The following is a 22,871-nucleotide window of genomic DNA, read 5'->3' on the forward strand; positions in this document are numbered from 1 at the left end:
AAGTACCTTTCAGGTAGAGTCAGTCACAGCATCAGGCCACGTCCAACTGTCAATTTTCTCTTTGCTAGCTTGCCAGGTGCAGCAATCTTCTCTGTTGGTCGGTCAGTCCTCTGTCTCTTTCTTTCAACTGAATTGGAAAGGGGTGCACCGATCCTGGAAGTAATGCAATACCAGGTCAATGCGTGGAGTGGACAGAGCAAGCTCCGATTCCAGCTCCCTGTTCTAAAAATCCATTTAATATATGGTCCCCAGATAGGGGACGTATCAGATATTAAACTGATAAGAACAGATACTACACTTGATCTTAGCCATAAGGCCGAGAAGCGATGGCAAGCGCTCGGCACCTGTTCTGGCGCCCTTCCGTGTTCACTGTGCACCGCTCAAGGTGTGCACCATGCTGCTGCAGCCCTATTTTGGTTTTTTTTTTGTTTTTTTTTCCTTTCCCTTAATGAAGTAGAAATCAATTAGCTTGTGCAGGTTTTCCCTACCTGCCACCAAAAGTGAAAAAAAAGAAAAGAAAAACTTTTGTGCAAGGCAAAGTGACATGTGCAAATGTTATCTTGTGACGCCAGCGGATTTTGCCGAATTTTGCGAATCTGCATAAACCACTCCCACCGTTTGACCACACCCATTCAAGTGTCCGGTCAAGTGCAAGTTCAGAAATAAATTTATGCCCAAAAATTTTAAAAGAATTCAATGCATTTAAAATTGAATAAAATGGCAGCAAATCAGACACTTTGCAGCAGTAATGTCATTTGCAATCAATCAATCAATCAATCAATCAAAGAAAATAATTAATGAAGTACCTTTCAGGTAGAGTCAGTCACAGCATCAGGCCACGTCCAACTGTCAATTTTCTCTTTGCTAGCTTGCCAGGTGCAGCAATCTTCTCTGTTGGTCGGTCAGTCCTCTGTCTCTTTCTTTCAACTGAATTGGAAAGGGGTGCACCGATCCTGGAAGTAATGCAATACCAGGTCAATGCGTGGAGTGGACAGAGCAAGCTCCGATTCCAGCTCCCTGTTCTAAAAATCCATTTAATATATGGTCCCCAGATAGGGGACGTATCAGATATTAAACTGATAAGAACAGATACTACACTTGATCTTAGCCATAAGGCCGAGAAGCGATGGCAAGCGCTCGGCACCTGTTCTGGCGCCCTTCCGTGTTCACTGTGCACCGCTCAAGGTGTGCACCATGCTGCTGCAGCCCTATTTTGGTTTTTTTTTTGTTTTTTTTTCCTTTCCCTTAATGAAGTAGAAATCAATTAGCTTGTGCAGGTTTTCCCTACCTGCCACCAAAAGTGAAAAAAAAGAAAAGAAAAACTTTTGTGCAAGGCAAAGTGACATGTGCAAATGTTATCTTGTGACGCCAGCGGATTTTGCCGAATTTTGCGAATCTGCATAAACCACTCCCACCGTTTGACCACACCCATTCAAGTGTCCGGTCAAGTGCAAGTTCAGAAATAAATTTATGCCCAAAAATTTTAAAAGAATTCAATGCATTTAAAATTGAATAAAATGGCAGCAAATCAGACACTTTGCAGCAGTAATGTCATTTGCAATCAATCAATCAATCAATCAATCAAAGAAAATAATTAATGAAGTACCTTTCAGGTAGAGTCAGTCACAGCATCAGGCCACGTCCAACTGTCAATTTTCTCTTTGCTAGCTTGCCAGGTGCAGCAATCTTCTCTGTTGGTCGGTCAGTCCTCTGTCTCTTTCTTTCAACTGAATTGGAAAGGGGTGCACCGATCCTGGAAGTAATGCAATACCAGGTCAATGCGTGGAGTGGACAGAGCAAGCTCCGATTCCAGCTCCCTGTTCTAAAAATCCATTTAATATATGGTCCCCAGATAGGGGACGTATCAGATATTAAACTGATAAGAACAGATACTACACTTGATCTTAGCCATAAGGCCGAGAAGCGATGGCAAGCGCTCGGCACCTGTTCTGGCGCCCTTCCGTGTTCACTGTGCACCGCTCAAGGTGTGCACCATGCTGCTGCAGCCCTATTTTGGTTTTTTTTTTGTTTTTTTTTCCTTTCCCTTAATGAAGTAGAAATCAATTAGCTTGTGCAGGTTTTCCCTACCTGCCACCAAAAGTGAAAAAAAAGAAAAGAAAAACTTTTGTGCAAGGCAAAGTGACATGTGCAAATGTTATCTTGTGACGCCAGCGGATTTTGCCGAATTTTGCGAATCTGCATAAACCACTCCCACCGTTTGACCACACCCATTCAAGTGTCCGGTCAAGTGCAAGTTCAGAAATAAATTTATGCCCAAAAATTTTAAAAGAATTCAATGCATTTAAAATTGAATAAAATGGCAGCAAATCAGACACTTTGCAGCAGTAATGTCATTTGCAATCAATCAATCAATCAATCAATCAAAGAAAATAATTAATGAAGTACCTTTCAGGTAGAGTCAGTCACAGCATCAGGCCACGTCCAACTGTCAATTTTCTCTTTGCTAGCTTGCCAGGTGCAGCAATCTTCTCTGTTGGTCGGTCAGTCCTCTGTCTCTTTCTTTCAACTGAATTGGAAAGGGGTGCACCGATCCTGGAAGTAATGCAATACCAGGTCAATGCGTGGAGTGGACAGAGCAAGCTCCGATTCCAGCTCCCTGTTCTAAAAATCCATTTAATATATGGTCCCCAGATAGGGGACGTATCAGATATTAAACTGATAAGAACAGATACTACACTTGATCTTAGCCATAAGGCCGAGAAGCGATGGCAAGCGCTCGGCACCTGTTCTGGCGCCCTTCCGTGTTCACTGTGCACCGCTCAAGGTGTGCACCATGCTGCTGCAGCCCTATTTTGGTTTTTTTTTTGTTTTTTTTTCCTTTCCCTTAATGAAGTAGAAATCAATTAGCTTGTGCAGGTTTTCCCTACCTGCCACCAAAAGTGAAAAAAAAGAAAAGAAAAACTTTTGTGCAAGGCAAAGTGACATGTGCAAATGTTATCTTGTGACGCCAGCGGATTTTGCCGAATTTTGCGAATCTGCATAAACCACTCCCACCGTTTGACCACACCCATTCAAGTGTCCGGTCAAGTGCAAGTTCAGAAATAAATTTATGCCCAAAAATTTTAAAAGAATTCAATGCATTTAAAATTGAATAAAATGGCAGCAAATCAGACACTTTGCAGCAGTAATGTCATTTGCAATCAATCAATCAATCAATCAATCAAAGAAAATAATTAATGAAGTACCTTTCAGGTAGAGTCAGTCACAGCATCAGGCCACGTCCAACTGTCAATTTTCTCTTTGCTAGCTTGCCAGGTGCAGCAATCTTCTCTGTTGGTCGGTCAGTCCTCTGTCTCTTTCTTTCAACTGAATTGGAAAGGGGTGCACCGATCCTGGAAGTAATGCAATACCAGGTCAATGCGTGGAGTGGACAGAGCAAGCTCCGATTCCAGCTCCCTGTTCTAAAAATCCATTTAATATATGGTCCCCAGATAGGGGACGTATCAGATATTAAACTGATAAGAACAGATACTACACTTGATCTTAGCCATAAGGCCGAGAAGCGATGGCAAGCGCTCGGCACCTGTTCTGGCGCCCTTCCGTGTTCACTGTGCACCGCTCAAGGTGTGCACCATGCTGCTGCAGCCCTATTTTGGTTTTTTTTTTGTTTTTTTTTCCTTTCCCTTAATGAAGTAGAAATCAATTAGCTTGTGCAGGTTTTCCCTACCTGCCACCAAAAGTGAAAAAAAAGAAAAGAAAAACTTTTGTGCAAGGCAAAGTGACATGTGCAAATGTTATCTTGTGACGCCAGCGGATTTTGCCGAATTTTGCGAATCTGCATAAACCACTCCCACCGTTTGACCACACCCATTCAAGTGTCCGGTCAAGTGCAAGTTCAGAAATAAATTTATGCCCAAAAATTTTAAAAGAATTCAATGCATTTAAAATTGAATAAAATGGCAGCAAATCAGACACTTTGCAGCAGTAATGTCATTTGCAATCAATCAATCAATCAATCAATCAAAGAAAATAATTAATGAAGTACCTTTCAGGTAGAGTCAGTCACAGCATCAGGCCACGTCCAACTGTCAATTTTCTCTTTGCTAGCTTGCCAGGTGCAGCAATCTTCTCTGTTGGTCGGTCAGTCCTCTGTCTCTTTCTTTCAACTGAATTGGAAAGGGGTGCACCGATCCTGGAAGTAATGCAATACCAGGTCAATGCGTGGAGTGGACAGAGCAAGCTCCGATTCCAGCTCCCTGTTCTAAAAATCCATTTAATATATGGTCCCCAGATAGGGGACGTATCAGATATTAAACTGATAAGAACAGATACTACACTTGATCTTAGCCATAAGGCCGAGAAGCGATGGCAAGCGCTCGGCACCTGTTCTGGCGCCCTTCCGTGTTCACTGTGCACCGCTCAAGGTGTGCACCATGCTGCTGCAGCCCTATTTTGGTTTTTTTTTTGTTTTTTTTTCCTTTCCCTTAATGAAGTAGAAATCAATTAGCTTGTGCAGGTTTTCCCTACCTGCCACCAAAAGTGAAAAAAAAGAAAAGAAAAACTTTTGTGCAAGGCAAAGTGACATGTGCAAATGTTATCTTGTGACGCCAGCGGATTTTGCCGAATTTTGCGAATCTGCATAAACCACTCCCACCGTTTGACCACACCCATTCAAGTGTCCGGTCAAGTGCAAGTTCAGAAATAAATTTATGCCCAAAAATTTTAAAAGAATTCAATGCATTTAAAATTGAATAAAATGGCAGCAAATCAGACACTTTGCAGCAGTAATGTCATTTGCAATCAATCAATCAATCAATCAATCAAAGAAAATAATTAATGAAGTACCTTTCAGGTAGAGTCAGTCACAGCATCAGGCCACGTCCAACTGTCAATTTTCTCTTTGCTAGCTTGCCAGGTGCAGCAATCTTCTCTGTTGGTCGGTCAGTCCTCTGTCTCTTTCTTTCAACTGAATTGGAAAGGGGTGCACCGATCCTGGAAGTAATGCAATACCAGGTCAATGCGTGGAGTGGACAGAGCAAGCTCCGATTCCAGCTCCCTGTTCTAAAAATCCATTTAATATATGGTCCCCAGATAGGGGACGTATCAGATATTAAACTGATAAGAACAGATACGGTTTAACAATCAACTTTATTGATAAACTTCACATACAGTTTAAACCGTGATTATTTACAAAAATATAAACCATTGAATTTTCAAAAGAAAGAATAACACAATTACATAATACAGGGGTAAGCACATAACATATATCAAGAAAAATTCCAGAAGGAAGGCCTCCATCTAGATGCGGCCTCCCTCTGGCCCAACTGCTTAGCATCTCTTAAATAATATACGTATGCTTCACTTAAAGCCAACTTGTAACAGTTTTCAGGATCAATTACCTCACGTTTAAACATTAAAATATTTCTGGTTTTCCACAATGCATTCTTAAAACAATTTATAAAAGACCAACAAATTCTTTGCTTAATAACATCAGGGCATATAAAGGAACCATAAAATACATAGGTGTGATTAAAATCTTTGAGACCACATACCTCTTTAAAAAGGGGGCCCGCCCTCCTCCACACCTCCTGGGCAAACCCACAGTTCCATATGGCATGCAGTACTGTCTCTCTGTTGCTACACCTTACACAGCTGGCCGATGCCACCAGGCCCCTCCTGTGCTGAAAATCTCTTGTGGGCAGGCACTGGTGTATAATCGACCAGGCCAGGTCCCTGTGGCTGTTCGCCAGGAACTTACCAAAAACGTTCCTCCACACCACTAGAGACCTGGTTCCGGTAAACCCACCAACTCTTTCAGTTATTTCCCCGACTCTGCAAAACACTGTTAATTTCCTTTGGTCTTTTAAAATATTTGGGTCAGTTTCCTGGAGTTTAAAAAGCCTTATTGTTCTTTCTAAAATCACATAATGTTTAGGTGGACATAGTAAAACCGGGGACCCCAAGGGAACCCTAAACCATCTTTTAAAAACCATGCCACACGTATATTTAAGAAAAGAACTAAAAGCACTCTCCATAGAAAAACATTTAAAACAGAAACTAAAATATTTTATGTAAAAAAATTTAAAAAAGTCGGGAATATCTCTACCCCCGTTCTCCTTCTTTTTATACATAATTTCCCTTTTCAGTTTCTCCATCCTTGACCCCCATAGGAAGTGGAAGCATATTTTAGTCATCTTTTTTATATATAAAATCGAGGGGGGGAAAACCATTGCAACATATAAAAACATAGGGATTATAACAGATTTTATTATTAAAATTTTTCCCTCCATTGTGAGGTTTCTTAGTTTCCAGATTGAGAATTTTTTCTCAGCTCTGGAGATCACGGCGTCCCAACTTAAAACCCCATTATTGACGTAATTAAAAATAATTCCTAAAATTTTTATATGGTTCTGTTGCATCACTATTCCTGGGACCTCCGAAGAATCCCAGGGACCAAAATAAAAACAATCACATTTCTCTATGTTCAATTTAAAACCAGATCCAGAGCAAAAAATCTGTGTATTAGTTAACGCTCTCCTCAGTGATGGTGACCCAGTACACGTGATGGTCACGTCATCCATGTATCCGAGGATTTTAACATCATTACCTCTTCCACCAGGGATAGGTACTCCACGTATTAATTTATCTTTTCTAAGGAGTGCCAGCAGGGGCTCTATGGCGCAAATAAATAAGAAAGGCGATAGCGGGCAACCTTGCTTTACGCCAGATAATAAAGGAACCCCCCTGGTTAAAAACCCATTCACTGAAATTTTGCTAAAACAAGACTGGTATAATAATTTAATTTTAGACAATATAAAACTAGGAATGTTCATAAGGGATAAAACACTAAAAAGATACTCATGTGATACCCGGTCAAAGGCCTTTTCGAAATCAAGCGACATAATTGCCAGGCCCTGACCCCTTTCCTTCTGGTACCACATGAGATCTCTTAAAAGGTTTAAAGATTCCGTGATGCTCCTACCTGGAACACCACATGTTTGGCTCGGGTGGATTAACTTATCAGTAAAAGGTTTTAAACGTAATGCTAAAAACTTTGCTAAAATCTTGTAATCGACATTTAAAAGCGTGATCGGGCGCCAGTTTTTTAAAAGACCCCTCTCACCCTTTTTTTTAAAAAGCAAAGATACCATGCCCTCCCTCCATGAGGGGGGTAAAATTTCTACGTTTAAAACCTCGTTAAAAATTAACAACAGATCGTCTTTTAAAATGTCCCAGAACTGGATATAAAATTCTACAGGGATACCGTCAGTCCCTGGGACCTTCCCTGCTGCGAAGCTTTGGATTACCTGCAACAGCTCACCCTGTGTTAATTTTTCTGTCAACTTGTCATGATCGTGTCTGTCTAGCTTGCGTGTAATAAAACCACCCATAAAATCCTTGCTGGAGCTATCGATAACTTTAAAACCAAATAAATCTCTATAAAAGTTAAAAGCTACGTCTAGCATCTCAGCTATAGAATCTTTCCCTTCTAAGCTAGTTATAATATCTTTTTTGTCGTTTGCCTTTTTAAAAAAGTACCGGGAACATTTCTCCCCTTCCTCCAAATCCCTCACACGGGCATTAAAGATTATTTGTTTACCTCGATCTTCTATCACCCGGTCAATCTCTGCTCTTAGACAGAGTATGTCCCCTTTAACCTCTACACCAATTTCTTTAAGTTTTAGTAAAACTTGTAACCTTTTATTAAGCACATAAAAGCTATTTTTCCTCTCGTGGGCTTTTTTCTTTCCCACCATTGAGAAGAAAGCACGTATTTTAATTTTAATCTGCTCCCACCAATCTAACATATTCCCATAGGAATTTTGCTGGCCCTGCCAATGCCTATATGTTTGTAAGAAGGCTTCTCTTACCCCAAGATCCTGTAGGAGGGAGGTATTAAGTCTCCAAGGACCCTTCTGCACCTTTTGTTCTCCCTCCAACTCAAGGGTAGCAGCTAGTAACATATGATCTGAAAATAAATTACTGTAAAGAGAAAAGGATACAGGCAATATATTTCTTGAAGCAAAAATAAAATCAATTCTAGACGAAATTCCCCTGCTGGTCCAAGTATGCCCAGGGTCATTTGGAAATAATTTACGCCAGCAATCTATCAGTTTAAAGTCTGATATAAAATTTGCTAAGACTCCTGAGGAACGATCTCTAGTATTAACCCCTCCTCCACCCCTATGCTCCCCCATAGTTACACAATTGAAATCTCCCCCTATAATAAGAGGGGAGGAAGCATTACAGAAGAGAGGCAATAACGATAACAGCTCCACACGTTCCTGCTTGTTGGGGGAACAATAAATATTTACAATTTGCACTTGTATACCCTTAAACACAGCATTGACGAGCAACATCCTTCCTGGCACGATTTCATCAATCGCCGAAATGTCCACATGACCTCCCTTACTCAGAATTGCGACGCCGGAGGACTTAGAGTCGTTGCCCCCGGACCAGGCAGAGGAGCCATGCTTCCAAGATCTCGCCAGGTATGTATAGTCCATGCTGTTTTGGATGTTACACTCTTGCAAAAAACAAAAGTCAAATGAATAGTTCTCCAAATAATCAAATAAAGCGGCCCTCCTGACAGGGCCCTTTAAAGATCTCACATTAAGTGAGATAATTTTGATTGGGATCCCCATCAGGCTTCAGAATCCGAAAACTCCGAGATGTACTGGGATCCTCCGCTAACTTCTCCAGGCGGCTGGACGGGATCAATCCTAGGAACCTCCACATCCGAACCCGACTGGGATGGTGTTTTAGATGCACGCCGGACGAAGAGTTTTGGGGGACGATGACTCTGCCCTTCCTCGTCTGTATCTGTGACTTCAGACGGTCCTCGGCCTCTTTTAGATGTCTGCGTTGAGTCCATCCCTTCCTCCAACGCTGTCCCAGGACCAGGAATACTCCCGACAGATGTCACTTGGGTCTCCGGCACGATAACAGGACCAGGCCCTCCACCGGCAGTGCATTGTTTCTTATCAGACGGACGCTCCGCAAGATCCCCCTTCTGGGGGGGCCCCCCGGACGCGCCCTCTGTTTTAGTGCTCTTAGCTCCCACTCCCTTGGCAGGGGAGGGGCTACTTTGCAAGTCAGCTTTTTTTACAATCGGCTCAGGGGGCTTAGCCCCGCTACCCACGACTGAGGGTGTTTTGAACGTACCGCCTTTCGCGGTTGCGGATTTTTCTGCATTAGCAGATTTGGCAGTTCTGGCCGCATTAGCGGTTTTAGGGGTCTTGGCATCCGCCGGACCAGCAGTTTTGGGGGTCTGGTGTTGGCTCCCCGCAGCCGCACTACCTCCTCTGCTCTGAGTGGGTGTCGGGCCACCTGCGCCAGATGCACCCTCACCACTAGCATTAGCTGCTTTAGATTTTCCGTGCCGGCTTTTACACTCTGTGAACTTGTGCCCACTCTCTCCACACAAGTTACACCGCCAGGCGTTCTTACATTCTGGGGACTCGTGTCCGGTGCCCCCACACTTATTACACACTTTTTCAGTGCAGGTTTCTCTTAAGTGGCCGTATTTTTTACACTTACGGCAGAAGAGGATGTCCATCCCATTAAAATAAAGGGATCCTCTTTCTCGCCCGAGATAAAACAATTGGGGTGGATGCCTATATCCTCCCGTTCCCCCCTCTAAGACAGGGGCGGAACGGAACTTAACATCAAAGCGGTATTTCCCGGACCATGCATCCACCCCGGTAACGTTAGCCACCGTCATCGGACCCGCCACCTCGCAACAGTAGATCCGGAGGAAGGTGGCAATATCCTCCACAGGTACGAAGGGGCTATACATGTTGATTATAACTTGGGCTTTACCGTGATCGCCCAAGAATTTAAAGGCAAAGCCTTTTAGGATCTCGTCATCCTCTTTAGCCTCCTCCAATTCTTTCCATACAGTGTCGTATGTGCACTTTTGATTAAAGGAGACAATACCACCGTCCTTAGTGCTTTTTAAGCACAATATCTCCTCTTTACGCACTCGGAGTCTGGTTAGCAGTATTTTCTCGTATATATACCGCAGATCTTTCGCAACCAACGCCTTGTCCGTAACAACGATTCGTATGGACTGTTTCAGGGGAGTCTCCCCATGATCCTGGACAATGAAAGGCATGTCTCAGCTTGGATCTTTCCTTCCGTTTAAGAGAAGGTGATATGGTCTCTGGCCACCAAAGGACAGGGGGTAACCTTCCGGCCACCCCAATCCCCAGACCCCGGACCTATCCCGAAGGGAAGCTGATGCCTACCTTGTCCGCTGCACAGTCCGTCACAAAGAGTCTTGTCCGCCACAAAAAAAATATCAAGCAGAACCGCAAGATATCTTGTATTCGCTCGGATGTTCGCTCAGGTTAACACCCGGTCCGGCCGAAGCCTTCCCTAGTGCGATCGCTCTCGATTGCTTGGGGGACTAAGCCGCCAGCCCAATAGCAGCATAGGTTAGGCCTAGGTTATTCACCCAGGCTTCCCCTAAGGCCGAGTGGCGGGTACCCCTTCGCAAACCTTTAGACACCAAATACAATCCTAAGACTGCACTTGATCGTAAGCCATAAGGCCGAGAAGCGATGGCAAGCGCTCGGCACCTGTTCTGGCGCCCTTCCGTGTTCACTGTGCACCGCTCAAGGTGTGCACCATGCTGCTGCAGCCCTATTTTGGTTTTTTTTTTGTTTTTTTTTCCTTTCCCTTAATGAAGTAGAAATCAATTAGCTTGTGCAGGTTTTCCCTACCTGCCACCAAAAGTGAAAAAAAAGAAAAGAAAAACTTTTGTGCAAGGCAAAGTGACATGTGCAAATGTTATCTTGTGACGCCAGCGGATTTTGCCGAATTTTGCGAATCTGCATAAACCACTCCCACCGTTTGACCACACCCATTCAAGTGTCCGGTCAAGTGCAAGTTCAGAAATAAATTTATGCCCAAAAATTTTAAAAGAATTCAATGCATTTAAAATTGAATAAAATGGCAGCAAATCAGACACTTTGCAGCAGTAATGTCATTTGCAATCAATCAATCAATCAATCAATCAAAGAAAATAATTAATGAAGTACCTTTCAGGTAGAGTCAGTCACAGCATCAGGCCACGTCCAACTGTCAATTTTCTCTTTGCTAGCTTGCCAGGTGCAGCAATCTTCTCTGTTGGTCGGTCAGTCCTCTGTCTCTTTCTTTCAACTGAATTGGAAAGGGGTGCACCGATCCTGGAAGTAATGCAATACCAGGTCAATGCGTGGAGTGGACAGAGCAAGCTCCGATTCCAGCTCCCTGTTCTAAAAATCCATTTAATATATGGTCCCCAGATAGGGGACGTATCAGATATTAAACTGATAAGAACAGATACTACACTTGATCTTAGCCATAAGGCCGAGAAGCGATGGCAAGCGCTCGGCACCTGTTCTGGCGCCCTTCCGTGTTCACTGTGCACCGCTCAAGGTGTGCACCATGCTGCTGCAGCCCTATTTTGGTTTTTTTTTTGTTTTTTTTTCCTTTCCCTTAATGAAGTAGAAATCAATTAGCTTGTGCAGGTTTTCCCTACCTGCCACCAAAAGTGAAAAAAAAGAAAAGAAAAACTTTTGTGCAAGGCAAAGTGACATGTGCAAATGTTATCTTGTGACGCCAGCGGATTTTGCCGAATTTTGCGAATCTGCATAAACCACTCCCACCGTTTGACCACACCCATTCAAGTGTCCGGTCAAGTGCAAGTTCAGAAATAAATTTATGCCCAAAAATTTTAAAAGAATTCAATGCATTTAAAATTGAATAAAATGGCAGCAAATCAGACACTTTGCAGCAGTAATGTCATTTGCAATCAATCAATCAATCAATCAATCAAAGAAAATAATTAATGAAGTACCTTTCAGGTAGAGTCAGTCACAGCATCAGGCCACGTCCAACTGTCAATTTTCTCTTTGCTAGCTTGCCAGGTGCAGCAATCTTCTCTGTTGGTCGGTCAGTCCTCTGTCTCTTTCTTTCAACTGAATTGGAAAGGGGTGCACCGATCCTGGAAGTAATGCAATACCAGGTCAATGCGTGGAGTGGACAGAGCAAGCTCCGATTCCAGCTCCCTGTTCTAAAAATCCATTTAATATATGGTCCCCAGATAGGGGACGTATCAGATATTAAACTGATAAGAACAGATACTACACTTGATCTTAGCCATAAGGCCGAGAAGCGATGGCAAGCGCTCGGCACCTGTTCTGGCGCCCTTCCGTGTTCACTGTGCACCGCTCAAGGTGTGCACCATGCTGCTGCAGCCCTATTTTGGTTTTTTTTTTGTTTTTTTTTCCTTTCCCTTAATGAAGTAGAAATCAATTAGCTTGTGCAGGTTTTCCCTACCTGCCACCAAAAGTGAAAAAAAAGAAAAGAAAAACTTTTGTGCAAGGCAAAGTGACATGTGCAAATGTTATCTTGTGACGCCAGCGGATTTTGCCGAATTTTGCGAATCTGCATAAACCACTCCCACCGTTTGACCACACCCATTCAAGTGTCCGGTCAAGTGCAAGTTCAGAAATAAATTTATGCCCAAAAATTTTAAAAGAATTCAATGCATTTAAAATTGAATAAAATGGCAGCAAATCAGACACTTTGCAGCAGTAATGTCATTTGCAATCAATCAATCAATCAATCAATCAAAGAAAATAATTAATGAAGTACCTTTCAGGTAGAGTCAGTCACAGCATCAGGCCACGTCCAACTGTCAATTTTCTCTTTGCTAGCTTGCCAGGTGCAGCAATCTTCTCTGTTGGTCGGTCAGTCCTCTGTCTCTTTCTTTCAACTGAATTGGAAAGGGGTGCACCGATCCTGGAAGTAATGCAATACCAGGTCAATGCGTGGAGTGGACAGAGCAAGCTCCGATTCCAGCTCCCTGTTCTAAAAATCCATTTAATATATGGTCCCCAGATAGGGGACGTATCAGATATTAAACTGATAAGAACAGATACTACACTTGATCTTAGCCATAAGGCCGAGAAGCGATGGCAAGCGCTCGGCACCTGTTCTGGCGCCCTTCCGTGTTCACTGTGCACCGCTCAAGGTGTGCACCATGCTGCTGCAGCCCTATTTTGGTTTTTTTTTTGTTTTTTTTTCCTTTCCCTTAATGAAGTAGAAATCAATTAGCTTGTGCAGGTTTTCCCTACCTGCCACCAAAAGTGAAAAAAAAGAAAAGAAAAACTTTTGTGCAAGGCAAAGTGACATGTGCAAATGTTATCTTGTGACGCCAGCGGATTTTGCCGAATTTTGCGAATCTGCATAAACCACTCCCACCGTTTGACCACACCCATTCAAGTGTCCGGTCAAGTGCAAGTTCAGAAATAAATTTATGCCCAAAAATTTTAAAAGAATTCAATGCATTTAAAATTGAATAAAATGGCAGCAAATCAGACACTTTGCAGCAGTAATGTCATTTGCAATCAATCAATCAATCAATCAATCAAAGAAAATAATTAATGAAGTACCTTTCAGGTAGAGTCAGTCACAGCATCAGGCCACGTCCAACTGTCAATTTTCTCTTTGCTAGCTTGCCAGGTGCAGCAATCTTCTCTGTTGGTCGGTCAGTCCTCTGTCTCTTTCTTTCAACTGAATTGGAAAGGGGTGCACCGATCCTGGAAGTAATGCAATACCAGGTCAATGCGTGGAGTGGACAGAGCAAGCTCCGATTCCAGCTCCCTGTTCTAAAAATCCATTTAATATATGGTCCCCAGATAGGGGACGTATCAGATATTAAACTGATAAGAACAGATACTACACTTGATCTTAGCCATAAGGCCGAGAAGCGATGGCAAGCGCTCGGCACCTGTTCTGGCGCCCTTCCGTGTTCACTGTGCACCGCTCAAGGTGTGCACCATGCTGCTGCAGCCCTATTTTGGTTTTTTTTTTGTTTTTTTTTCCTTTCCCTTAATGAAGTAGAAATCAATTAGCTTGTGCAGGTTTTCCCTACCTGCCACCAAAAGTGAAAAAAAAGAAAAGAAAAACTTTTGTGCAAGGCAAAGTGACATGTGCAAATGTTATCTTGTGACGCCAGCGGATTTTGCCGAATTTTGCGAATCTGCATAAACCACTCCCACCGTTTGACCACACCCATTCAAGTGTCCGGTCAAGTGCAAGTTCAGAAATAAATTTATGCCCAAAAATTTTAAAAGAATTCAATGCATTTAAAATTGAATAAAATGGCAGCAAATCAGACACTTTGCAGCAGTAATGTCATTTGCAATCAATCAATCAATCAATCAATCAAAGAAAATAATTAATGAAGTACCTTTCAGGTAGAGTCAGTCACAGCATCAGGCCACGTCCAACTGTCAATTTTCTCTTTGCTAGCTTGCCAGGTGCAGCAATCTTCTCTGTTGGTCGGTCAGTCCTCTGTCTCTTTCTTTCAACTGAATTGGAAAGGGGTGCACCGATCCTGGAAGTAATGCAATACCAGGTCAATGCGTGGAGTGGACAGAGCAAGCTCCGATTCCAGCTCCCTGTTCTAAAAATCCATTTAATATATGGTCCCCAGATAGGGGACGTATCAGATATTAAACTGATAAGAACAGATACTACACTTGATCTTAGCCATAAGGCCGAGAAGCGATGGCAAGCGCTCGGCACCTGTTCTGGCGCCCTTCCGTGTTCACTGTGCACCGCTCAAGGTGTGCACCATGCTGCTGCAGCCCTATTTTGGTTTTTTTTTTGTTTTTTTTTCCTTTCCCTTAATGAAGTAGAAATCAATTAGCTTGTGCAGGTTTTCCCTACCTGCCACCAAAAGTGAAAAAAAAGAAAAGAAAAACTTTTGTGCAAGGCAAAGTGACATGTGCAAATGTTATCTTGTGACGCCAGCGGATTTTGCCGAATTTTGCGAATCTGCATAAACCACTCCCACCGTTTGACCACACCCATTCAAGTGTCCGGTCAAGTGCAAGTTCAGAAATAAATTTATGCCCAAAAATTTTAAAAGAATTCAATGCATTTAAAATTGAATAAAATGGCAGCAAATCAGACACTTTGCAGCAGTAATGTCATTTGCAATCAATCAATCAATCAATCAATCAAAGAAAATAATTAATGAAGTACCTTTCAGGTAGAGTCAGTCACAGCATCAGGCCACGTCCAACTGTCAATTTTCTCTTTGCTAGCTTGCCAGGTGCAGCAATCTTCTCTGTTGGTCGGTCAGTCCTCTGTCTCTTTCTTTCAACTGAATTGGAAAGGGGTGCACCGATCCTGGAAGTAATGCAATACCAGGTCAATGCGTGGAGTGGACAGAGCAAGCTCCGATTCCAGCTCCCTGTTCTAAAAATCCATTTAATATATGGTCCCCAGATAGGGGACGTATCAGATATTAAACTGATAAGAACAGATACTACACTTGATCTTAGCCATAAGGCCGAGAAGCGATGGCAAGCGCTCGGCACCTGTTCTGGCGCCCTTCCGTGTTCACTGTGCACCGCTCAAGGTGTGCACCATGCTGCTGCAGCCCTATTTTGGTTTTTTTTTTGTTTTTTTTTCCTTTCCCTTAATGAAGTAGAAATCAATTAGCTTGTGCAGGTTTTCCCTACCTGCCACCAAAAGTGAAAAAAAAGAAAAGAAAAACTTTTGTGCAAGGCAAAGTGACATGTGCAAATGTTATCTTGTGACGCCAGCGGATTTTGCCGAATTTTGCGAATCTGCATAAACCACTCCCACCGTTTGACCACACCCATTCAAGTGTCCGGTCAAGTGCAAGTTCAGAAATAAATTTATGCCCAAAAATTTTAAAAGAATTCAATGCATTTAAAATTGAATAAAATGGCAGCAAATCAGACACTTTGCAGCAGTAATGTCATTTGCAATCAATCAATCAATCAATCAATCAAAGAAAATAATTAATGAAGTACCTTTCAGGTAGAGTCAGTCACAGCATCAGGCCACGTCCAACTGTCAATTTTCTCTTTGCTAGCTTGCCAGGTGCAGCAATCTTCTCTGTTGGTCGGTCAGTCCTCTGTCTCTTTCTTTCAACTGAATTGGAAAGGGGTGCACCGATCCTGGAAGTAATGCAATACCAGGTCAATGCGTGGAGTGGACAGAGCAAGCTCCGATTCCAGCTCCCTGTTCTAAAAATCCATTTAATATATGGTCCCCAGATAGGGGACGTATCAGATATTAAACTGATAAGAACAGATACTACACTTGATCTTAGCCATAAGGCCGAGAAGCGATGGCAAGCGCTCGGCACCTGTTCTGGCGCCCTTCCGTGTTCACTGTGCACCGCTCAAGGTGTGCACCATGCTGCTGCAGCCCTATTTTGGTTTTTTTTTTGTTTTTTTTTCCTTTCCCTTAATGAAGTAGAAATCAATTAGCTTGTGCAGGTTTTCCCTACCTGCCACCAAAAGTGAAAAAAAAGAAAAGAAAAACTTTTGTGCAAGGCAAAGTGACATGTGCAAATGTTATCTTGTGACGCCAGCGGATTTTGCCGAATTTTGCGAATCTGCATAAACCACTCCCACCGTTTGACCACACCCATTCAAGTGTCCGGTCAAGTGCAAGTTCAGAAATAAATTTATGCCCAAAAATTTTAAAAGAATTCAATGCATTTAAAATTGAATAAAATGGCAGCAAATCAGACACTTTGCAGCAGTAATGTCATTTGCAATCAATCAATCAATCAATCAATCAAAGAAAATAATTAATGAAGTACCTTTCAGGTAGAGTCAGTCACAGCATCAGGCCACGTCCAACTGTCAATTTTCTCTTTGCTAGCTTGCCAGGTGCAGCAATCTTCTCTGTTGGTCGGTCAGTCCTCTGTCTCTTTCTTTCAACTGAATTGGAAAGGGGTGCACCGATCCTGGAAGTAATGCAATACCAGGTCAATGCGTGGAGTGGACAGAGCAAGCTCCGATTCCAGCTCCCTGTTCTAAAAATCCATTTAATATATGGTCCCCAGATAGGGGACGTATCAGATATTAAACTGATAAGAACAGATACTACACTTGATCTTAGCCATAAGGCCGAGAAGCGATGGCAAGCGCTCGGCACCTGTTCTGGCGCCCTTCCGTGTTCACTGTGCACCGCTCAAGGTGTGCACCATGCTGCTGCAGCCCTATTTTGGTTTTTTTTTTGTTTTTTTTTCCTTTCCCTTAATGAAGTAGAAATCAATTAGCTTGTGCAGGTTTTCCCTACCTGCCACCAAAAGTGAAAAAAAAGAAAAGAAAAACTTTTGTGCAAGGCAAAGTGACATGTGCAAATGTTATCTTGTGACGCCAGCGGATTTTGCCGAATTTTGCGAATCTGCATAAACCACTCCCACCGTTTGACCACACCCATTCAAGTGTCCGGTCAAGTGCAAGTTCAGAAATAAATTTATGCCCAAAAATTTTAAAAGAATTCAATGCATTTAAAATTGAATAAAATGGCAGCAAATCAGACACTTTGCAGCAGTAATGTCATTTGCAATCAATCAATCAATCAATCAATCAAAGAAAATAATTAATGAAGTACCTTTCAGGTAGAGTCAGTCACAGCATCAGGCCACGTCCAACTGTCAATTTTCTCTTTGCTAGCTTGCCAGGTGCAGCAATCTTCTCTGTTGGTCGGTCAGTCCTCTGTCTCTTTCTTTCAACTGAATTGGAAAGGGGTGCACCGATCCTGGAAGTAATGCAATACCAGGTCAATGCGTGGAGTGGACAGAGCAAGCTCCGATTCCAGCTCCCTGTTCTAAAAATCCATTTAATATATGGTCCCCAGATAGGGGACGTATCAGATATTAAACTGATAAGAACAGATACTACACTTGATCTTAGCCATAAGGCCGAGAAGCGATGGCAAGCGCTCGGCACCTGTTCTGGCGCCCTTCCGTGTTCACTGTGCACCGCTCAAGGTGTGCACCATGCTGCTGCAGCCCTATTTTGGTTTTTTTTTTGTTTTTTTTTCCTTTCCCTTAATGAAGTAGAAATCAATTAGCTTGTGCAGGTTTTCCCTACCTGCCACCAAAAGTGAAAAAAAAGAAAAGAAAAACTTTTGTGCAAGGCAAAGTGACATGTGCAAATGTTATCTTGTGACGCCAGCGGATTTTGCCGAATTTTGCGAATCTGCATAAACCACTCCCACCGTTTGACCACACCCATTCAAGTGTCCGGTCAAGTGCAAGTTCAGAAATAAATTTATGCCCAAAAATTTTAAAAGAATTCAATGCATTTAAAATTGAATAAAATGGCAGCAAATCAGACACTTTGCAGCAGTAATGTCATTTGCAATCAATCAATCAATCAATCAATCAAAGAAAATAATTAATGAAGTACCTTTCAGGTAGAGTCAGTCACAGCATCAGGCCACGTCCAACTGTCAATTTTCTCTTTGCTAGCTTGCCAGGTGCAGCAATCTTCTCTGTTGGTCGGTCAGTCCTCTGTCTCTTTCTTTCAACTGAATTGGAAAGGGGTGCACCGATCCTGGAAGTAATGCAATACCAGGTCAATGCGTGGAGTGGACAGAGCAAGCTCCGATTCCAGCTCCCTGTTCTAAAAATCCATTTAATATATGGTCCCCAGATAGGGGACGTATCAGATATTAAACTGATAAGAACAGATACTACACTTGATCTTAGCCATAAGGCCGAGAAGCGATGGCAAGCGCTCGGCACCTGTTCTGGCGCCCTTCCGTGTTCACTGTGCACCGCTCAAGGTGTGCACCATGCTGCTGCAGCCCTATTTTGGTTTTTTTTTTGTTTTTTTTTCCTTTCCCTTAATGAAGTAGAAATCAATTAGCTTGTGCAGGTTTTCCCTACCTGCCACCAAAAGTGAAAAAAAAGAAAAGAAAAACTTTTGTGCAAGGCAAAGTGACATGTGCAAATGTTATCTTGTGACGCCAGCGGATTTTGCCGAATTTTGCGAATCTGCATAAACCACTCCCACCGTTTGACCACACCCATTCAAGTGTCCGGTCAAGTGCAAGTTCAGAAATAAATTTATGCCCAAAAATTTTAAAAGAATTCAATGCATTTAAAATTGAATAAAATGGCAGCAAATCAGACACTTTGCAGCAGTAATGTCATTTGCAATCAATCAATCAATCAATCAATCAAAGAAAATAATTAATGAAGTACCTTTCAGGTAGAGTCAGTCACAGCATCAGGCCACGTCCAACTGTCAATTTTCTCTTTGCTAGCTTGCCAGGTGCAGCAATCTTCTCTGTTGGTCGGTCAGTCCTCTGTCTCTTTCTTTCAACTGAATTGGAAAGGGGTGCACCGATCCTGGAAGTAATGCAATACCAGGTCAATGCGTGGAGTGGACAGAGCAAGCTCCGATTCCAGCTCCCTGTTCTAAAAATCCATTTAATATATGGTCCCCAGATAGGGGACGTATCAGATATTAAACTGATAAGAACAGATTTTTTAATTTTTTATTAAAAGTATTCACGATACACAGTTTGTAAATAAAGAAACAGCAAACCACTGTACAAAACTTTGGAAAAATAACATATGTCATGAAAGTCAAATACTTCAGTTAAACATTAAATTCCATGTTTTAAACCTCCACACCTTATTGGCTTTATTATGTCCCAGTTTTTTGCAGTCATTCAAATAGTAAACATACATATCGGCTAGTGCCATTCTTATACACTCTTTTTCGCTAATGTAGTCCTTTTTGTACACAAGAATATTGCGGCACTTCCACAAGGACAGTTTAAGACAGTTTATGAGCGTCCACATCACTCTTTGGTTCTCATTGCTCAGTCCAGTACTTAGTCCATAGAGAACCACGTCATGGTCTAGAGTGCGCAACCCTGTCAAAAACTTCAAAAGTTCACCAATGCTCTGCCAAACGGATCTGGAGAAGTGACAATTCCAGAATAAATGCAAAACCGTTTCGCTCTGTCCGCAAGATAGTCTGGGACACAGAGAGGTATTGCTCCTACGCCGTGCATGTTGAAAAGCCCGCACTGGCATTGCCTCATGTACTGCTAACCAGGCTAAGTCCCGCAACTCATGTCCCAGGTAAGTCTCATGCACGTTTTCCCAAATTTTTTGACTCCGCTGGTATGAAAAGTTTTTAACCGGCTCCAAGGTTTCCTGCTTGTCCAGGACTGTCCAGATCTTTTTTGGGACACTTAATATGGATTCCTCCAGGTCTTTCAGGCCGTAAGTATGGATTGTTCTTTCCAGCTCATCGTACCATCTGGGACGCGACATGGCTGTCGGGGTTGACAAAGGGATTTTAAGCCATCCGTACTTTCTGAAGATGGTTCCGGCTCCGTACTTAAGAAAAAGACTCCAATCGGATTTTGTTTGTAAGCTTCTAAAACAAAGAGAGAAGTAGTTAATGCTGAGTATTTTTCTTACATTTGGTAGTCCACGGCCTCCTTTTTTTCGCCCTTTATAGCATTTTTCACGTCCGACTTTTTCGTGGCTGGAGCTCCAGAAAAATTTGCATATGGTCCTCTGCAGAGTTTTTAGGATGCCTGCTGGAGGGAAGAATACTGTATTTATATATAGAAGAATCGGTATCAATACAGATTTTATCACGAGCAGTTTGCCTTCCATGGACAACTTTCTCATTTGCCAGAAAGTGACTTTTTTCTCTATTTTCTCCCTGGCCAGTTGCCAGCTCTCTTCACCATTATTCTCCGCATTGAAGATCACCCCTAGGATTTTAACCTTCTCACCTTGGATCTTTAGATTCGGTATGGTGACATTGCTCCAATCCCCTATGGTAAAGCATTCGGACTTGGTTAAGTTTAGTTTGAAGCCAGAGGCCTGACAGAAGCATTCAGTTAAGAAAAGCGCTCTCCTAAGTGATGGTTCAGACTCGCAAAAAATGGTGACGTCATCCATGTACGCTTTTACCTTATTCTGCGCACCGCCACCACCAGGCAGCGGCGTCCCCCTCATCACCTTATCGGCTCTCAGCGTTGTTAAAAAAGGCTCAATGGCGCACACGAAGAGGATCGGGGACAGAGGACATCCCTGCTTCACACCAGATCTTAGAGTTACTGGTCCTGAAAGATAACCATTTATAATGATTTTACTGTATGCATTTTCGTACAATAAGGCGACCCTTTTAGTGAACTGGTCAGGGAAGCCCATTTCCGCCAGTACTCTCCATAAGAAAGCATGGGACACTCGATCAAAGGCTTTCATAAAGTCGAGATTCAGTAGAGCTACTTTTTGCTTTCTTTCGAGCGTGTACCAGATTGCATCTCTGGTTACGTTTAAATTTGCATAAATCCCCCTTCTTGGTACTGCACAGACTTGGTCTGTGTGTATTGTTTTTTCCAGTACACTCTTAACACGGTTCACCAGGATTTTTGCATACACTTTGTAGTCTGAGTTAAGAAGTGTTATAGGTCTCCAATTCTCTAAATGTTCTCTATTACCTTTTTTGTGCAATAAGACTACAGCACCTTCCCTCCAGGTCCCAGGCAATGCCTGCGCTTCCATGGCCTCTGAAAAAACACAAAATAAGTCCTCTTTTAAGGCGTCATAGAACTCAAGATAAAAATCAATAGGGAGACCGTCAGTCCCTGGCGTCTTTCCAGGTTTTAAACTTTTTATAGCGTAAGTCATTTCCTGCGGTGTAAGTTTACTTAATAAGATTGGGTGTTCTTCCTCTGTAAGCTTCATTTTGATAGTTTTTAAAACATCTTTTAGGAAAAACTGGTCTATCTGCTTGGTGTCAAAGAGATTTTGATAATATTCCCTCGCCTTCTTCAATATGCCCTCCAGGTCGCATGCTCCTTCTAATTTTTCTATGGGTACCTTTTTTTCTTGTTGTTTTTTAAAGAAAAAGCGGGTGCATTTTTCATTTTCCTCCAAATTTTCAACCTTTGCTGAAAAGATAATCTCCTTCCCCCTCTCTTCAATGGCAGTCTGTATGTGTTTCTTTACAGATTTTATCACCTCCTCCATTTCTACTCCAGCGTTCTGTAATTGTGTTGCTGTTTGCAGCTGTAACAACAGATTTTTATATTTTTCTTTTTTTTTCCTGGCTACTGCTCTCCCCATACGGCAAAAAAAGTTTTTTATACGACTTTTAGCATACTCCCACCATATCAGGCTAGTTTTGAAAAATCTCTTTTTATACTGCAGGTTTCTATAAAAAAGCAGAAATTTTTTACCAACTTCTTCTTCTTTTAACAGAGATACGTTCAGGCGCCAAATTCCTCTGCCCTTCTGCGGTATGTTGGCGGGAATCTCTACAGTCAGCATCCTGTGATCAGAAAAGGGTACATCCTCCAAAAACATATCAATCAGGCACAGTGCATTAGGTACGAGAAAAAAATCAATGCGAGATTTATACTTTCTGTTGCTCCATGTATATCCCGGATCATGCCCCTTCAGGGACCTCCAAACATCTTTTAGGTCACAATCGGATATTATGTTTTCTAGTTCTCGCCTGGAGCGATCATACCTTGGATTTTCAGCACCTCCTTCTCGATTTTCGGCCAGACGGATGCAATTGAAGTCACCTCCTATCACAGTAAGGAAAGGCCCAGGTATGTAATGTTTCAGGATGTGTAATATCTCAGCTCTTTCTTCCGCACCTGTAGGTGCATAGAAATTGATAAGACGTACAGTGACGTTCCTCACTTTCGCCGTTACCAGCAAGATTCTCCCGGATACTATCTCCTGGAAGGAAATCAACTCATGTTCTGGACTCCCCGCAAGTACTGCGATTCCGGAATTTTTATTCGAGTCGTCACCCGACCAAATGGAAAATCCTGTTGCCCATTCTGAGCGTAAAGAAGCATAATTAATTTCATGTTTCAAACCACATTCTTGTAAAAAATAAAAATCAGCGACGTTATGTTTACAGAAGTCAAAAAAAGCGGCCCTTTTGTAAGTGCCCTTTATTCCCCTTACATTAAGGGATTTTATAATTATTGCAGCCATACCCTCTCTTTAAGTCGGGTCGATGTCCGAAACATTTTGGCTTCCCCGTTCCGAGTCGGATGTGGCTACATCTATGCCA

At 42.5% G+C, this 22,871-nt stretch overlaps 16 non-coding genes and 2 pseudogenes across 16 annotated transcripts; all 18 read right to left on the reverse strand.

Moving 5' to 3' along the window:
* Positions 1-137: 137 nt before the first annotated feature.
* Positions 138-328, reverse strand: LOC142188935 (U2 spliceosomal RNA). The gene has a single exon (XR_012713192.1). It is a non-coding gene; the product is annotated as a U2 spliceosomal RNA (small nuclear RNA).
* A 609-nt stretch (positions 329-937) lies between these two features.
* LOC142188936 (U2 spliceosomal RNA) lies at positions 938-1,128 on the reverse strand. The gene has a single exon (XR_012713193.1). It is a non-coding gene; the product is annotated as a U2 spliceosomal RNA (small nuclear RNA).
* A 609-nt stretch (positions 1,129-1,737) lies between these two features.
* LOC142188937 (U2 spliceosomal RNA) lies at positions 1,738-1,928 on the reverse strand. Its single transcript, XR_012713194.1, has one exon. It is a non-coding gene; the product is annotated as a U2 spliceosomal RNA (small nuclear RNA).
* Positions 1,929-2,537: 609 nt separating this feature from the next.
* LOC142188938 (U2 spliceosomal RNA) lies at positions 2,538-2,728 on the reverse strand. Its single transcript, XR_012713195.1, has one exon. It is a non-coding gene; the product is annotated as a U2 spliceosomal RNA (small nuclear RNA).
* A 609-nt stretch (positions 2,729-3,337) lies between these two features.
* Positions 3,338-3,528, reverse strand: LOC142188939 (U2 spliceosomal RNA). Its single transcript, XR_012713196.1, has one exon. It is a non-coding gene; the product is annotated as a U2 spliceosomal RNA (small nuclear RNA).
* A 609-nt stretch (positions 3,529-4,137) lies between these two features.
* Positions 4,138-4,328, reverse strand: LOC142188940 (U2 spliceosomal RNA). The gene has a single exon (XR_012713197.1). It is a non-coding gene; the product is annotated as a U2 spliceosomal RNA (small nuclear RNA).
* Positions 4,329-4,937: 609 nt separating this feature from the next.
* On the reverse strand, positions 4,938-5,113 carry LOC142188956 (U2 spliceosomal RNA; annotated as a pseudogene).
* Positions 5,114-11,137: 6,024 nt separating this feature from the next.
* Positions 11,138-11,328, reverse strand: LOC142188941 (U2 spliceosomal RNA). The gene has a single exon (XR_012713198.1). It is a non-coding gene; the product is annotated as a U2 spliceosomal RNA (small nuclear RNA).
* Positions 11,329-11,937: 609 nt separating this feature from the next.
* On the reverse strand, positions 11,938-12,128 carry LOC142188942 (U2 spliceosomal RNA). Its single transcript, XR_012713199.1, has one exon. It is a non-coding gene; the product is annotated as a U2 spliceosomal RNA (small nuclear RNA).
* A 609-nt stretch (positions 12,129-12,737) lies between these two features.
* LOC142188945 (U2 spliceosomal RNA) lies at positions 12,738-12,928 on the reverse strand. Its single transcript, XR_012713201.1, has one exon. It is a non-coding gene; the product is annotated as a U2 spliceosomal RNA (small nuclear RNA).
* Positions 12,929-13,537: 609 nt separating this feature from the next.
* LOC142188946 (U2 spliceosomal RNA) lies at positions 13,538-13,728 on the reverse strand. Its single transcript, XR_012713202.1, has one exon. It is a non-coding gene; the product is annotated as a U2 spliceosomal RNA (small nuclear RNA).
* Positions 13,729-14,337: 609 nt separating this feature from the next.
* Positions 14,338-14,528, reverse strand: LOC142188947 (U2 spliceosomal RNA). The gene has a single exon (XR_012713203.1). It is a non-coding gene; the product is annotated as a U2 spliceosomal RNA (small nuclear RNA).
* A 609-nt stretch (positions 14,529-15,137) lies between these two features.
* LOC142188948 (U2 spliceosomal RNA) lies at positions 15,138-15,328 on the reverse strand. The gene has a single exon (XR_012713204.1). It is a non-coding gene; the product is annotated as a U2 spliceosomal RNA (small nuclear RNA).
* A 609-nt stretch (positions 15,329-15,937) lies between these two features.
* LOC142188949 (U2 spliceosomal RNA) lies at positions 15,938-16,128 on the reverse strand. The gene has a single exon (XR_012713205.1). It is a non-coding gene; the product is annotated as a U2 spliceosomal RNA (small nuclear RNA).
* Positions 16,129-16,737: 609 nt separating this feature from the next.
* LOC142188950 (U2 spliceosomal RNA) lies at positions 16,738-16,928 on the reverse strand. Its single transcript, XR_012713206.1, has one exon. It is a non-coding gene; the product is annotated as a U2 spliceosomal RNA (small nuclear RNA).
* A 609-nt stretch (positions 16,929-17,537) lies between these two features.
* On the reverse strand, positions 17,538-17,728 carry LOC142188951 (U2 spliceosomal RNA). The gene has a single exon (XR_012713207.1). It is a non-coding gene; the product is annotated as a U2 spliceosomal RNA (small nuclear RNA).
* A 609-nt stretch (positions 17,729-18,337) lies between these two features.
* Positions 18,338-18,528, reverse strand: LOC142188952 (U2 spliceosomal RNA). The gene has a single exon (XR_012713208.1). It is a non-coding gene; the product is annotated as a U2 spliceosomal RNA (small nuclear RNA).
* A 609-nt stretch (positions 18,529-19,137) lies between these two features.
* Positions 19,138-19,315, reverse strand: LOC142188953 (U2 spliceosomal RNA; annotated as a pseudogene).
* Positions 19,316-22,871: the final 3,556 nt, after the last annotated feature.

This window comes from Leptodactylus fuscus, unplaced genomic scaffold, assembly GCF_031893055.1.
Source record: "Leptodactylus fuscus isolate aLepFus1 unplaced genomic scaffold, aLepFus1.hap2 HAP2_SCAFFOLD_875, whole genome shotgun sequence".
NCBI classification, from domain to species: Eukaryota; Metazoa; Chordata; class Amphibia; order Anura; family Leptodactylidae; genus Leptodactylus; species Leptodactylus fuscus.